Genomic DNA, 15180 nt, shown 5'->3' with positions numbered 1-15180 from the left:
TTGGGTGCCTCTTTCTATCTATTCCTTCACCCTATGTTTTTTGATGGAGAATGTAATTCGTGTCCATTCAAGGTAATTGTTGACATGTGAGGACTTACTATTGCCATTTTGCTGATTATTTTCTAGTTATTTTATGTATTCTTTTTGTTTCTTCCTTATTTACTTTTTTTTCTTAGTGCTTAAATGCTTTCTTCTAGTGATATGTTTTGATTTCTTCCTTTTAAAATAAGTTTTATGTTGGGATGCTTCAAGAATGTGCATGTCATCTTTGTGCAGGGGCCACGATCATCCCTGTATCATTCCATTTCTAGTATATGTGCTGCCAAAGCGAACACTGACTGCTTCCTTTTCATTGTTGTGTATCTATTATAGGCCTTTTCTTTGTGCTTGCCATGAGGCTTGCAAAATACATCTTATAGTGTTAAAAGATTATTTTAAGATGATAACCACTTAACTTTGATCACAGAAATAAAGTATCTCTACACTCTTAATCCTACTTTGTATCAAACTTTTCATTTAGGTTATTATGTTTTTTTCTTCCTAGGATTTCTATTTGTGCTTTTAATTGTTTCTACTTCTTTGCCAAACTTCAAATTTTGTTTATAAAGTTTTTTCAAATTTCATTTAATTTTCTATCTGTATTTTCTTTTAGGCTCCTGAACTTTTAGAGAATCATTGTGAATTCATTTTCAGTCATTTTATAGATTACCTTTTCTTCTGGGTCTGTTACTGGAGCTTTATTATTTTTTTCTAGTAGTGTTATGTTTCCTTGTTTTTTTATTTTTTTGTTTGTTTTTTAAAACATAAACCTGTGTCCTATGTAGTTGCTTTTACATTTGAGGAGACAGCCATCCTTTCCAGCCTTTGCAGGTGTAATTTGGTTGTAATAGACCTTTATTATTTAGTTTAGTTTGGAATTCTGGGTGGGCTGGCTGGTTGCAACTCCAGACAGGCAGACTTTGCTGTGGGGTTCTCTAACTGGGCTGAGTTGCTTCCTGTTCTCTGAGGTTGAGTGGTATTTCTGAATGTATTCCACAGTCTGGTAAGGGCACCTGGCTGGACTCTGCCATCATGTGGGGCTGCTGGCTGGGCTCTGCAATTGTCTCTGATCAGGCATGGTTGGATGTTGTTTTCCCTGGCTGGGTGGTAATGTTGTTAGGAAAAATAACATGCACCATGTTTCTTGCACATGATGCTGTTTGCTAGTTTCTATGGTGTGGCAAGTGTAGTAAGCCATTCTTGGCATTGCTATAAAGAAATACCTGAGACTGAGTAATTCATGAGGAAAAGAGGTTTAATTGGCTGAGAGTGCTGCAGGCTGTACAGGAAGCATGGTGCCAGCATGCTTCATGGTGTCATCTGCTTTGCTTCTGGGGAGGCCTCAGGAAGCATGGTGCCAGCACGCTTCATGGTGTCATCTGCTTTGCTTCTGGGGAGGCCTCAGGAAGCATTACTCATGATGAAAGGCAAAATGGGAGCAGGCAATTCCCATAACAAAAGCAGGAGCAAGAGAGAGAGAGTGGGGTGAAATAGCTCCACACTTTTAAATGACCAGATCTTGCAAGAACTCACTCACTATTGTGAGGACAGCACCAAGCCGTGAGGAATCTGCCTCCATGACCCAAACACCTCCCACTAAGCCCCACCTCCAACATTAGGGATTATAATTCAACATGAGATTTGGGTGGGGACAAATATCCTAACCATATCGGCACTTCTGCTGGTGGGGATGCAGAGCAAGTACCAAAACCCGTGAACTGGTTCCTGTGAGCCCCTTGTCCGCTGTTCTTAGACCCAACTGACCCCTGGTGTCCAGCCATGCCGGCATTCTCAACATTTCAAGTGGGACGAGATAGGAGCAAGCTACCCGCGAAGAATCCCAGAATGATGGAGAAGCTGAATGTTCACTTCCAACTCATCCCTTTCACTGCAAAAACCATGGGTCCAGGAGAACTCTCAGCATATGGTGTCCTGATGGCCTCAGGGAGGGACAGTGTAGTCAGAGAGAACCATTCCTCTTACTGTTTCACCATGAATTTTTTTTTTTTTTTTTGATTCTTCAGTCCAAGGGGGCATCTCAGCCTCACTCCTAAGGTCTTGATATTAATGATAGCATTCTTCACTTTGAACAGTTGCCAGCAATTTCCAGTAGCTGAAGGAAGTAAAGGCAGAAAACTTCCATTCCACAATCTTGCTGACCTTATTCTCCTGAAAGTGTTATTTGGTTTATTTCAGGTATCAATTTTGCAGTCTTTGCCTTTGCCTTCCTAAGGTTTTTGGTTTTTTTGAGACAGAGTCTTGCTTTGTCGTCCAAGCTGGAGTGTAGTGGCATGATCCTGGCTCACTGCAACCTCCACCTCCTGGGTTCAAGCAATACTCTTGCCTCAGCCTCCTGAGTAGCTGGGATTACAGGTGCACACAACCACACCTGGCTAATTTTTGTATTTTTAGTAGAGACAGGGTTTTACCATGTTGGTCGGGCTGGTCTCGAACTCCTGGCCTCAAGTGATCCACCTGCCTTGGCTTCCCAAAGTGTTGGGATTACAAGCGTGAGCCACTGTATCTGGCCAGATATTCTTTTTCACATGGACTATAGCAGACCCTGTAAAATTCTCACCTACATCCCCGTTGCTCCTATTTTTCTTGCTCAGCAGCCGGACTTTGAATTTTCTGTACACATGGCAAGCGGCATGTGCTGGCACTTTAATGCCTCCTGAGAGAAATCTTCAACCAGTGGCTAATGGGACTGAGTGGATATATCCCCAAGCTCCCTCATACCTTGGGTAAAAAAACACAGACGTGTATATTCTTGGACACGTCCCAGGGTTCTGCACATAAGATTAAATTCCAGTGGCCCACGGCAGTACCTTCCTTGGTGATGTACATTGTATTGGTTATCTACCTTCCTTGTTTCACGTCCTACTTCCCTATGTATGTCACTTGAAATCATCTTTTATATAAAATATTTCTCTTGAATCCTTATCAAGCATCTGTTTCTAGAGAAATTCAAACTTACCATCTTCCTTCCACACACCAAATATCATTTTCTCATACATTCCTCTGATTTTCTTATCTGTGGAAGAGTCACTTGCTAGTTGTGTGACTCTTAGGAAAACAAAGGGCTTATTGTTTCTGAGTACCCCTTTCAGTTTTTGCAAAACAGGAATTATTATTATTATTTTTCTGAGATGGAGTTTCACTCAGTCCCCCAGGCTGGAGTGCAGTGGCGTGATCTCAGCTCACTACAACCTCCGCCTCCTGGGTTTGAGTGATTCTCCCGCCTCAACCTCCCAAGTAGCTGGGATTACAGATGCATACCAATACGCCCAGCTACATTTTTTGTATTTTTAGTAGAGATGGGGTTCCGCCTTGTTGGCCAGGCTGGTCTCGAACTCCTGACCTCGGGTGATCCACCCGCTTTGGCCTCCCAAAGTGCTGGGATTACAGGCATGTGCCACCGCGCCTGGCCAGAAATGATTTTCTTTCCGCACTGCTACCAGATGCATCGCAGACCCTTATTAATCACTCTGTTTTACCTATTCTGTTGTCTCCTCTCTGTCTCTTTACAAGCAGCAGGAAAATGGGACCTGTCTGGTGACAGAATTCCTGATGATGGGATTCTCCAACCTCCCACACCTGAGGAACACACTCTTCACCCTGTTCTTCCTTACCTACCTGGTCACCCTCGGTGGCAACGTCACCATCATCACCATCACCCATGCGGATAGGTCCCGCCACACTCCCATGTACCACTTCCTGGCGGTGCTGTCCCTCTTGGAGACCTGCTATACACGCTGGTCACCATCCCCACCCAGCATGCTGGCTCATCTGCTGATGGAGACCAGGCCATCTCCATCCCTGGCTGTCAGGCTCAGATGTTTGTCTTCCTGGGTCTGGGATGCAGCCACTGCTTCCTCCTTACCCTGATGGGTTATGACCGCTATGTGGCCATCTGCCACCCCCTGCGCTACTCTATGGTCATGAGACCCACCGTTTGCCTCTGCCTGGGAGCCCTGGTTTTCTGCTCTGGGTTCTCGGTGGCCTTGATCAAGACCAGCATGATCTTCTCATCGCCCTTTTGCAGCGGAGACCACGTGGAGCACTTCTTCTGTGACATCGCCCCGGTGCTGAAGCTCAGCTGCGCCAAGAGTGCCAGCAAGGCGCTGGGCATCTTTTTCCTGAGCGTCCTGGTGGTGCTGATGTCCTTTGTCCCGATCCTCCTCTCCTATGCCTTCTTCGTGGCTGCCATCGTGAGGATTTCCTCGGCAGCCGGCCGGCGCAAGGCCTTCTCCACCTGTGTGGCCCACGTCACCGTGGTCGTAGTACATTTTGACTGCGCCTCCATCATCTACTTGCGTCCGGAGTCCGGGGCCAACCCCGACCAGGACCGCTTGGTGGCTGTGTTCTACACGATAGTGACGCCACTGCTGAACCCTGTGGTGTGCACTCTGTGGAACAAGGAGGTGAGAGTGGCTCTGAGGAGGACCCTGGCGTGGAGCCGTGGGGTTTTTAAATAAGAACCTGCTTGGCTGGGCACGGTGGCTCACACCTGTAATCCCAGCACTTTGGGAGGCCAAGGCGGGCAGATTACCTGAGGTCAGGAGTTGGAGACCAACCTGGCAAATGTGGTGAAACACCGTCTCTAATAAAAATACAAAAATTAGCCGGGCGTGATGATGCAGGCCTGCAATTCCAGCTACTGCGGAGGCTGAGGCAGGAGAATTGCTTGAACTCAGGAGGTGGAGGTTGCAGTGAGCCGAGATCGCCCCATTGCACTCCAGCCTGGGAGACAAGAGCGAAACTCCATCTCAAAACAAAACAGAAACAAACAAACAAACAAACAAAAACCTGCTCTACGTTTCATGCTATTCTAGTTTTTTTTTTTTTTTTTTTCCTTTCGGAGACAGGGTCTTGCTCTGTTGCCAAGGCTGGAGTGCAGTGGTGCAATGATGGCTGACTGCAGCCTCCGACTCTTGGGCTTAAGTGATCCTCCGTCCTCAGCCTCCCACATGGCTGGGACTACAGATGTTCACCACCGTGCCCAATTAATTTTTACAATTCTGATTTTGTACAGATAGGGTCTCACTCTGTTGCCCAGGCTGATCTCAGACTCTTGGCCCCAAGTGAGCCTTCGGTCTTGGCTTCCCTAAATGCTGGGATTACAGATGTAAGCCACTGAGCCCAGCCACTCTAGGGTTTTTATTAGCATGTGTACCTCCACAGACTCAGTTGTCCCATCTGGTAAACAGGGTTCACTCCCATGCCTTAAATGAGATAGGCTTTGTCAACTAATAGTGCCTGAGACTTGGCATAAGCTCAGGAATGGATGCTTTTTCCTTCGTCTTCATTTCCTGGACTTGGCTGCGATGCATGGTGGTCTGCAGTGTCTGATGTGCACCAGTGGAGGGTGCCATTAAGGCAGCCCCTTGAGGGTAGGCTGTGGAAGGTTGTGTCTAGTAGCATTGATCTGGACTGACACCGTCCTCAGCATTCTTTTATTTTGTCACACTAAGAAGTAGTTTTTTTTTAATGTTTTTTTTTCTTTGAGACAGAGTCTCGCTTTGTTGCCCAGGCTGGAGTGCAGTGGTGCAATCTTGGCTCACTGCAGGGTCCACCTCAAATGATTCTCCTGCCTCAGCCTCCTGAGTAGCAAGACTACAGGCACGTGCCACCATGCCCAGCTAATTTTTGTATTTTTAGTAGAGACGGGGTTTCACTGTGTTGGCCAGGATCATCTCGAACTCCTGACCTCATGATCTGGCCATCTTGGCCTCCCAAAGTGCTGGGATTATAGGCGTGAACCACCGTGCCTGGCCTATTTTGTGTTTTTAAAAATCATATCAATCCTAATAGATGTAAAGTGGTGTCTCACTGTGCTTTAGTAGTTAACTTTTGTTTAATTAGATGCTGGTGTTGGATTGAAATAATCCAAAGTATCTTTGGCTACAATGGAATAAAGTAAGAAATCAGTGACAGAAGAAAACTTTACAAATATGCAGACATTAAGCAACATGCTCTTAACCAGGAGGTCAAAGAATAAATTATGTTAGATTGGAAAGTACATTGAGATGAATGAAAATGAAAACAAAACACACTAAAACTTATAGGATGCAGCAAAAGCAGGGCTCAGAGGGCAATTCATAGCTGCGAATGCTTACATTGAAAAAGAAGAAACATCCTAAATCAATAACCTACCTTTATACTTTGTGGAATTAGGAAAAGGGAAGTTTGCTGAACACTGGTGATGAAGCTGACACCATAAAATTCTCCAAGAAAATATGATATGGGCTGTGCTTTATGTGCTGTGTTTTCTATTTTTCCCAAAATGTCTACTTTGCTTGTTGTCTTGGGAGACCAACCTATATGGACCACACTGATGGGCTTGGCACCCTCTGGTTTCTGGTTGGGTTTGGCCAGTTGGAGGCATTGTCAGGAGATGGAGGTCAGAAGGAAAGAAATGTCAGGGAGACTATAAAGATACCAGATGCCTGGTTGCTGTAGTTGGCTGCTCTCTTTATTAGGGGCCATAGGCCCTTCCACACAGCCACTTTTTCTGGTCATCTGTAAGCATTCTCTTCCTTGCACCATCAGGCATTAATAAGTGTTAACAGCTCCCCAGTGTTGCTAGCTCTGGGATGCCACACCAGCCCTTAACTCTGCCCACATCATTACAAACAGACCCTTTGAAAAACTTCCCCTAAATTACCCAGAAGCGATGTGTCTTCCATTTCCTGTTGAATCCAGTTGATACACTTACAAGTAGAATTGCCTAAGAAGAAAATAGGCCAGGCCTAAGGGAAACTCTCCCCATGAATACTCTTCTGGTCATGCTGGGGAAACTGAGTCATTATCTCATATAACTCTAACTTTTCATGTAGACATCTGTGCCTTGCCTTTTCAATGCTTCTCCTTGCATCTCTGTTTTCCATTTCTGCTGCTCATTCTGTGTATTTAAATGTATACATGATTATATGACTCACAAGGATACTATTTTGAAAATTCTAAACAGATTTTTTTTTTTTTTAAGAGACAGGGTCTCACTCTGTCACCCAGGCTGGAGTACAGTGGTGCATTCATAGCTTGCTGCAGCTTCAAACTTCTGGGTTGAAGGACTCCTCCTGCTTCAGCTTCCTGGGTAGTTAGTTGGGACTACAGGCACACAACACAACACCTGGATAATTTCTTTTAAAAAAGAGATGGCATCTCACTACGTTGCCCAGGCTGATCTGGAACTCTTGAGCTCAAGTAATTCTCCTGCCTTGGCCTCCCAAAGCACTGGGATTACAGGGATGTGCCACTGCACCCAGCCTAAACAGATGTGTTTGTTGAAATCCTTGCCACTTTCCCATAAATCACGTTCCGCTGAAATGATTCTGTCATCATGGTCACATGGAAAGAGAGAGTAAAGCTTACTATAAGGATAAGATGGGAGGAGAATGCCTTTCTAGTATTAGAAGGAGAGAAGGTGATGCTAGAAGTTGGGGAAGCAAGTGGTCAGGCACTGGAGCCCTAAAATACAGAAGAGGAGACAGTATGGCAGGGAACCTCTAAGATGGCTCCCAATGATCCCACCTCCTGGTACTCGTGACCTCATATAATTTCCTCCTCTTGAGTAACTTGCTTCTGACCAACAGAATATCAAAATGTTGAGTGGATGCCATTTCCATGATTGTGTTACAAAGATCCTGGCATCCTTCTTGGCAGCAAAATCTCTCTCTTGCTGGCTTTGATGAAGCCAACAGCCTATTTGGAGAGGCAAGAAACTGAGCGTAGCCTACAGCCAACATCCAGTGAGCAACAGTGGCCCTTAGTCCAACAGTTTTCAAGTAACTGAATTCATGCTAAAACCACATAAATAAACTAGAAAAAGGGTCCTTACTCACTTGCGCCTTCAGATAAGACCGCAGCTCTGGCCAACCTTTTGATTGCAGCCTGTGAGTAGCTGTGCCCCAACTAAGATTCCTGATCTATAGACACTTTGAGATAATAAACCTGTGTGGGTTTTTTTTTTTTTAATGGAGTCTCACTATGTCACTCATGCTGGAGTGCAGTGCCGCAATCTCGGCTCACTGCAACCACCACCTCCTGGTTCAAGTGATTCTCCTGCCTCAGCCTCCCGAGTAGCTGGGATTACAGGTGTGTACCACCACACCTAGATAATTTTTGTATTTTTAGTAAAAACGGGGTTTTATCAGGGGTTTCTACTTTTGTGTCTTCCTCATTTTCTCTTGCCGCTGCCATGTAAGAAGTGCCTTTTGCCTCCTGTCGTGATTCTGAGACCTCCCCAGCCATTGGAACTGTAAGTCCAATTAATGCTCTTTTTCTCCCCAGTCTCAGGTATATCTTTATTAATAGTGTGAGAACGGACTAATACAGGTGGTTCCTCAAAAAGTTAAAAATAGATTTAGCATATGATCTAGCAATTCTACTTCTGGGTGTAATCCAAAAAACCTGAAAGCAAGATCTTGAAGAGATATTTGCACACCCATATTCAGAGCAACATTATTCACAATAGCCAAAAAAGTTGGAAGCAACACAAGTGCCCTTCAGTGGATGGATGAATAAACAAAACATGGTATAGCACATACCACCATACAACAGAATATTATTCATTCTTAAGAAGAAGGAAATTCTGACACAACATGGATGAGCCTGGAGGATAGTATGCTAAGTGAGATAAGCCAATAACAAAATAAGAAGTACTGTATAATTCTACTTCTATGAGGTACCCAGATAATTCAACTTCTGTGAGGTACACAGAGCATTCAAATTCATAGAGACAGAAAGTAGAACACTAGCTGTCATGGCCTAAGGGAGATGAGAATGGAGAGTGAGTGTTTAATGGGTATGGAGTTTTACTTTTGCAAGATGGAAAAGTCCTGATAATGAGTGGTGGTCATGGTTACACAACAGTGTGAATGTACGTAATGCCATTGAGCTGTAGACTTAAAAATGACTCTACTGGTAGTGTTTATGTTGTGTGTATTTTGCCACAATTAAAAATAGAAATTAAGTTAAAAGAGATATGCAATGAAATGCAGCCAGTTAGCAACATTGAGTTGGCAAGAGACGAGTTTATTTGTCTTGTAGATATCTTGGTTCTGAAATATCTAAATCACCTCCCTAAACAGGCAGAGCTAGATTAACTGGTGCCACTGCATACAATGTACATGCACCTCCTTCTTCTCATACACAGACCATCCCTATCCAAGAGACATAGCCTAATGACTCATCCACTCGCTGGTCTGGTTTGAAATATAACATTCCTCCATTGAGCTCTGGTATGGTTTCTCATGGTCTGGTGGCCTACAAACTTAAAAAGCTCCCTCTAGTCTACATGCAGTATAAGTGGTAAAACCATAGTAAAACAAACAAACAAACAAACAAACAAACACCTCTGCCCCCAATTTCCTAAACAATAAAAAACCTCCACTTCAATGGAAGCGTGGGAAACACACAAAAGTCAATGAACCGCAATATGAAATTTTCATTATGTAGAAATTAACTAGGTGTGCAGTGGTTCATGCTTGTAATCCCAGCACTCTGGGAAACCGAGGTTGGAGGATTGCTTGAGGCCACGAGTTTGAGACCAGCCTGGGCAACATAGTGAGACCCCATCTCTACAAAAAAACAAAACATTATCTGGGTGTGGTGGCATGTGCCTGTGGTCCCAGCTACTCAGAAGGCTGAGATGGGAGGATTGCTTGGGCCCAGGAGATCGAGACTGCAGTGAGCTATGATCTTGCCACTGTACTCCAGCCTGGGCGACAGAGAAAGACCCAGTCTGTAAAAAACAAAACAAAACAAATGCAAATTTTATTAGGCAGAAATTGTGAAGACTCCTTGAAGGGCAGCCTTGCCAGAGAGTAAGTTCTTTGTCCATTGTCCTCCATGGTCCTTGGTTTTGCCCCCTAGTGGGGCCCTTCATTGTCTTCTATGCCCCAAAGCCATTTCTGAAGCTTTCTCATTTCTTGCTGGTACAATTTTGAGGGGGTTCATGATACAAATTTGGGGGATTTTTTTTTTTTTTTGAGACAGGGTCTTTCTCTGTCACTTAGGCTGGACTGCAGTGATGTGAATATGGCTCACTGCAGCCTCAACCTTGTGGGCTCAAGGGATCCTCCTACCTCAGGCTCCCATGTATCTGGGACCACAGGCATGCAACCCCATGCTCGGCTAATTTTTTAAATTTTTTGCAGAGATTGGGTCTCACTTTTTTGCCTAGGCCAGTTCTCAAACTCCTGGGCTCAATTGATTCCCCTGCCTTGGCTTCCAAAAGTGCTGGGATTACAGGCATGAGCCATTGCTCCTGGCCAAGATTGTTTTTTTTTAAATTTAATTTAATTTAATTTAATTTTATTTTATTTTATTTTTCTGAGATAGAGTCTCCATCTGTAACCCAGGCTGGAGTGCAGGGGCACAATCGCGGCTCACCACAATCTCTGCCTTCCGGGTTCAAGTGATTCTCCTGCCTCAGCCTCCCAAGTAGCTGGGATTATAGGCATGCGCCATCACGCCAGGCTAGTTTTTGTATTTTTAGCAGAGATGGGTTTTCACTACTCGGCCAGGCTGGTCTTGAACTCCTGATCTCAAGTAATCCACCCGCCTCAGCCTCCCAAAGTGCTAGGATTACAGGCATGAGCCATTGCTCCCCACCAAGATTTTTTTTTTTAATGTCAAATAATCACAGTCAAAAGACTGTGCCAAAGCAGTCCAGACTTATAGTTTCTTTGACAATGCAGATCTCAAAAATTTAGTAGACTTTCCATCCTCTTGTCTCCAGGCAGGCCCATATGCAAGGAGTGAGAGCCAATTATCAATATCTTCTCTGGCATAGTTCTTGAACCTTAACTCTGTCCTCCTTTATTTCCTAGCCTCTATGCCTGGACCTTGGTACTCTCTTATCTTTTTTTATTTTCTTTCTTTCTTTTTTTTTGAGATGGAGTTTCGCTTTTGTTGCCCAGGCTGGAGTGCAATGGCATGATCTCGGCTCACCGCAATCTTCACCACCCAGGTTCAAGCCATTCTCTTGCCTCAGCCTCCCGAGTAGCTAGGATTACAGGCACGTGCCACCACGCCCAGCTAATTTTTGTATTTTTAGTAGAGACGGGGTTTCACCATGTTGGCCAGGATGGTCTCGATCTCCTGACCTCATGATCCGCCCGCTTCGGCCTCCCAAAGTGCTGGGATTACAGGCGTGAGCCACCGTGCCCGGGGATATTCTCTCATGTTAGTGACAGCTACTCTTAGCTTTTTGAAAGGCAGAGTTGAGAGGGGAGGCAGTACTCTTGCTCCTGGGCTGACTCACAGTCTAGAAGAGACTTCCAAGTGGGAAGCTGCTGAGAACCCGTTGCCTCATCAGAGCCATCTTGCATGGATGCTTCATTTTATCGGTGCAGGAGGTGTTTTGCTTTGAATCCCTGTGAGGCCCTGAATCGCCACAGTCAGTTCATTTCAAAACTGTAGCCTGCATGGAGAAAGAGCCTCCCTTGATGTAATTCTTTTTTTTTTTTGGAGACAGAGTCTCGCTCTCTCGCTCAGGCTGGAGTGCAGTGGCGCGATCTCAGCTCACTGCAACTTCCGCCTCCCAGGTTCAAGCGATTCTCCTGCCTCAGCCTCCTGAGTAGCTGGCACTACAGGCGCCCACTGCCATGCCTGGCTAATTTTTTGTATTTTAGTAGAGACAGTGTTTCACAGTGTTTCCTAGGCTGGTCTCGAACTCCTGAGCTCAGGCAATCCTCCCACCTTGGCCTCCCAAAGTGCTGGGATTACAGGCGTGAGGCACCACACCCGGCCTCACTGATACAATTCTATTCCTTTCCATCTCCACTTCTACAGTACATCTCTCTCTTTATTAATAGCCAGAAGTAGTCAACACACACACACACACACACACACACACACACACACACACACACACACACAAATAGTCTGGGTTCTTCCAATGACATCTCCAAAGCTTGGAGACTCCATCGGTGCCTGCTCTATCATTCAAGACATCACAGTTTTACCTAGTGGTCTGCCATAATGTAACATAGATCACCAGATCCTCACCTTGTATCTGTGTCTTCATGACCTGCTGTCTGATGGTCAAGTTAATGCCTTATAGTTCAGGTTTTTATTACAGCAGAACCCCAGTTCTGGTTCTTAGTAGGGCAAAATCCCACATCTGGTACTTATTAGGGCAAAACCCCACTCTTGATGCTAACTTTTATTTTAAATTATTGTACAGTATGGGCTGCTGTAACAATGAGAACCTAAAATAGAGTAGTTTAACCTGGATAGAAGTTATATCTTGCTCATGTACAGGTCTGGAGGTGGGTAGTTTAGGGCTGGTAAAGTGCTTTCCTTAAATCATAGCTTCCATGTCTGAGTCCAAAGTTGCTTCTTTAGCTCCAACCATACTTTTTTTTGAGACAAGGGTCTTGCTGTGTCGCTCAGGCTGGAGTGCAGTGGCATGATCTCAGCTCACTTTAACCTCCGCCTCCCAGGTTCAAGTGATTCTCGTGCCTCAGTCTCCTGAGTAGCTGGGACTACAGGCGCACGCCACCATGACTGGCTAATTTTTGTATTTTTAGTAGAGATAGGGTTTCTCCATGTTGGCCAGGCTGATCTTGAACTCCTGGCCTCAAGTGATCCACTCACCTCGGCCTCCCAAAGTGCTGGGATTACAGGTGTGAGCCACTGCGCCCAGCCCAACCATACATTTTTATCCCAGGCTATAGGAGAAACTTAAAGGCTCAAAGGAACATATACATTTCCTTTAAAGGGCACGATGGGCTGAGTGTGGTGGCTCATGCCTGTAATCCCAGCCCTTTGGGAGGCCAAGGTGGGTGGATCGCCTGAGGTCAGGAGTTCAAGACGAGCCTGGCCAACATGGCGAAACCCTGTCTCTACTAAAAATACAAAAACTAGCCAGACATGGTTGTGGGCGCCTGTAATCCCAGCTACTCAGGAGGCTGAGGCAGGGTAATTACTTGAACCCAGAAGGCAGATGTTGTAGTGAGCCAAGATTGTGCCATTGCACTCCAGCCTGGGTGACAAGAGTGAAACTCCACCTCAAAAAAAAAAAAAAAGTATGACATAGTGGACTTTGGGGTACTTATTATACCCAATGGAGTACTATTTAGCCATTAAAAAATGAGATCCTGTCATTTGCAACAATTTAGATGGAACTGGCATATTCTCACTTATTTGTGGGAGCTAAAATTAAAACAATTGAACTCTTGGAGATAGAGAGTAGAAGGATGGTTACCAGAGGCTGGGAAGGGTGGTGGGGGGTGGGGCGGAAGTGGGGATGGTTAATGGATACAAAAAAAAATCTTGTGTTCCCCATAAATATATACACCTACTATGTACTCACAAAAATTAGAAACTAAAAAAAAAAAAAAAAGTTACATCAGTGCAGCGTGGGAAGTAAAAAAGAAAAGAAAAGAAAAGAAATGTGTCTAATATCAAACGCAACTGAAAGGCAAAACTAGGATTCAGCCCCAAGTTGTCAATACTCTTCACAATCTTAGCCAATTCACTGGGAGCCAAGATCCTGCAGTTAGTACTAAAAAAAAAAAAAAAAAAAACCAAACCCAAAGGAAATGAGGGATAAGAGAAAGGAAAGGAAAGGGAGACAGGAGCGAAGATCTCCTTCCCAGGTAGTCTGATGGGAGCCTCAAGAGAAAAATAAAGGTTTTTTTGTTTGTTTGTTTTGTTTTTGAGACGGAGTTTCACTCTTGTTGCCGTGGAGTGCAATGGCGCAATCTCAGCTCATTGCTACCTCCGCCTCCCAGGTTCAAGCGATTCTGCTGCCTCAGCTTCCTGAGTAGCTGGGATTGTAGGCACCCGCCACCACAGTCAGCTAATTTTTTGTAATTTTTAGTAGAGACGGGGTTTCACTATGTTGGCCAGGCTGGTCTCGAACTCCTGACCTCAGGCGATCCACCCGCCTCAGCCTCCTAAAGTGCTGGGATTACAGGCGTGAGCCACTGCACCCCACTGAGAAAAATAAAGTTTTAGAACAATTTCTAGATTCTGTGTATTTATGATTAGCTAATATGATAACTTTCTCTCTAGGAAGGAAATAATAATTATTAAGGGAATAATAATTCTTATACTGTGTTCCATTAGGCATGACTAAAGAGGTCCATATTTTGGAGGATGACTCTCTTCTCTGCCAATGATAATTGCCTTTCTTTTTATAACACATAAAGTATAATATCGAATAAATGCTTATTACATTGCTGAGTAGTATTCCATGGAATGGATGTGCCGTAGGACATTTAACCATTCACTTCTCGAGGAGTATTTTGGTTTTTCCAGTTTTTGGCTATTATCAAAAAGCTTCTGTGGGTCAGCTCATCCCAGGATGTTGGATTTCAATTTCAATTTTTCTTTTTTCGAGACAGAGACTTGCTCTGTCGCCCAGGCTGGAGTGCAGTGGCGTGATCTCAGTTCATTGCAACCTCTGCCTCCCAGGTTTAAGCGAATCTCCTGCTCCAGCCTCTTGAGTTGCTGGGATTACAGGCGCGTGCCACCAGGCCTGGCTAATTTTTGTGTTTTTGGTAGAAACAGGGTTTCACCATGTTGGTCAGGCTGGTGTCGAACTCCTAACTTCAAGTGATCTGCCTGCCTCGGGTTTCCAAAGTGCTGGGATTACAGGCGTGAACCCCTGTGCCTGGCCTCAATATTTCTTTTTTTGAGAAAAGGTCTTGCTCTGTTGCCCAGGCTGGAGTGCAGTGGTGTGATCATAGTTCACCGCAGCCTCAAACTCCTGGGCTCAAGCAACATCTCAGCCTCCCAAGTAGCTGGGACTACAGGTGTGCACCACCACACCTGGCTAATTTAAAAATTTTTTTGTAGAAACGGAATCTTTCTAAGTTGCTCAGGCTGGTCTCAAACTCTTAAGTGATCCTCCCACCTTGGCTCCGCCAAAGTGTTGGGATTACAGGCATGAGAACCCAGCCTCATTTTCAATTTTAAGGGGCATGTTAAGCACATTGAAACTTGTGTAGGATGACTCCATTTTTCTTTTTAAATTTTGGGAATCTGTTCATTTATAAATTACTAACAACTCCTTTAGTAATGTTTTCGTGGTTTCTGTGGATGGTTAATTTTCCCCAGTGGTGAGAGCTTGTTGGTTTTCATTTATTTGCTTGAGTGGATGGAAATACCGGTTCCATCACTCCC

General features: G+C 44.7%; 1 non-coding gene across 1 annotated transcript; it reads right to left on the bottom strand.

Moving 5' to 3' along the window:
- Nucleotides 1-223: 223 nt before the first annotated feature.
- Nucleotides 224-335, bottom strand: LOC112206480 (U6 spliceosomal RNA). The gene has a single exon (XR_002940843.1). It is a non-coding gene; the product is annotated as a U6 spliceosomal RNA (small nuclear RNA).
- Nucleotides 336-15180: the final 14845 nt, after the last annotated feature.

Source organism: Pan troglodytes, chromosome 20 (assembly GCF_028858775.2).
Source record: "Pan troglodytes isolate AG18354 chromosome 20, NHGRI_mPanTro3-v2.0_pri, whole genome shotgun sequence".
Classification (NCBI taxonomy): Eukaryota; Metazoa; Chordata; class Mammalia; order Primates; family Hominidae; genus Pan; species Pan troglodytes.
Note: the sequence above shows the minus strand (reverse complement) of the source record. Positions and strands in the feature narration are given on the sequence as shown.